This window comes from Prosopis cineraria, unplaced genomic scaffold, assembly GCF_029017545.1.
Source record: "Prosopis cineraria cultivar Desert tree isolate PC_DT_omini unplaced genomic scaffold, ASM2901754v1 PC11, whole genome shotgun sequence".
Taxonomy (NCBI): Eukaryota; Viridiplantae; Streptophyta; class Magnoliopsida; order Fabales; family Fabaceae; genus Prosopis; species Prosopis cineraria.
The window spans coordinates 44,681,940-44,683,789 of record NW_026555342.1 but is presented as its reverse complement, the minus strand read 5'-3'; the positions used below and the strand labels follow the sequence as shown (position 1 = coordinate 44,683,789).

Sequence of the window (1,850 nt, the reverse complement as noted above, 5' to 3'; positions counted from 1 at the left end):
TAATATTTTTTATTAACTTTTGAAAATAATAATAAAATTATAAAAAATAACAAAAAAAAGAGTACAGGACTCAAAAATTACAAAAAGTATCAATAAAATTTGATTGATTTTTTTATAATTTTTGAGATTATATTATATCATTTTTTGATTAACTAATATTCAAAATTAACTTTTATTAATGGTGTGTAATAGATTATACTGTTTTTAAAAGTTAAAAAAGATATTATATTAAGAATGAATTTAAGTTCCTGTATGCTCTCAGATCTATAATTTAGAGGTTAATTTACTTTTTTACTCTCAATAATATTCCTGGAAATTATTGATTAATTCTTTCTCAAGCTGAAAGAGTAACGTTTATATTGATCCCCGCATGTTTTTCAACTTTTTTTATTTTGTGGGTTACCACAGTCCAAGAGAATTTGTCATGAAGCTCACATGATTATATTATTTAAATCCAATATCACATATGATACATAAAAACCATTATCTAATTTAATAATAATTAAGATTAAAGTATAAATAAATAATTAAATTCAAGAAAGTTTTTCTAGTTTTAATATAAGTATTTAAAATCAAATTGAATAAATTGAACTGTATAGGTAGTGTAAAAATATAATCTTTTACCTCTTTTTATAACCTTTAATTTCAAATAATTTTTTACTCCAAGAAATAATGACATTTTTTCGATTTTTACTTACTTCACCTTTTTCGGCCAGAAAACAATTACATCACCTGTTATCATCACTTAAGGGGTTCAGCCATGCTTACTATTTTAAATATTTAGCTTGTCTTTATATAATTCAAAAATCCCTGTCACTTCATAGTTTTGATTTCATTTTAAATGACCTGGAAATTTAAATTTTGAAGGAAACATTAATTATTATTTTTATACGATTTTTTCCATTCATTAACAAGTAATTAAATGCTCGCCCCCGGTCTCTAAATTATGGAAAGGAAAACCTACCTAATTTTTTAGTGTTAAATATAAGCAAAAACCACCTAATTTTAGGTGCAATTAATTCATGTTTCCAATTGTGTTCCTCATTCAAAATGAGAAGAGGGGAGTAATTAAAATTGTTGCAATAAATAACCATAGTTACTAACATGGATATTTGATAAAAAATAAATTCAAATTCAGATATAATTAAGAAGAACAACGAACCATTTTAAACAATGCGAAACAATTATTTTTGCTTACACACACATATGAGATCAGAGAGTATATTGATATATGTAACAAATATTTACCATGAAAAGGAAAATAAATAAATAAAAGTATTTTAATTTAATCCTATCAAATTTTGCTACAAACTGCATTGTTTAATAATTTCAATTTTTTAAGTCTAGGTGCATATAATCTTTAACAATAAATAGTTTGAAAAAAAAGGGAGTATATTTTGAAATTTTTATTAACAAAAATTGTTAAGTGTAATCAATATAAATATCCATATACTGTATTATTTCTTTGATTCTATTTATAATTTATCCCCAACAAATTTTACTGTAATCAAGAAAAGTTTTAAAATTTATCAATACCTTTCTCAACCTTTTGGTTAAGATCAAGTGTAGTATTTGTTCTTATCATGTTAAAACTTATTGACTATATTTAAATTGTCTCTATTAAATATGTATATTTTAATAACATACTATTTTTATTAACATATAATAAAAAGCAAAAGAAAAAATTTATGATAAAAATTAATAATATGATTTATAAATAGAATAAAAAATTTTCTTTTTTGCAGTATAATTAAAGGAAAAGGATAGAAAAATCTGAAAAGAATCAACTAATTCAAGTTAGATCTAAAATATCAAATTTTAGAAATTTATAATTTAATATCTTAATTTTA

The 1,850-nt window shown here is 21.6% G+C and overlaps 1 pseudogene; it reads left to right on the top strand.

The window, feature by feature from the left end:
* Positions 1–1,532: 1,532 nt before the first annotated feature.
* Positions 1,533–1,621, top strand: LOC129287329 (U2 spliceosomal RNA; annotated as a pseudogene).
* Positions 1,622–1,850: the final 229 nt, after the last annotated feature.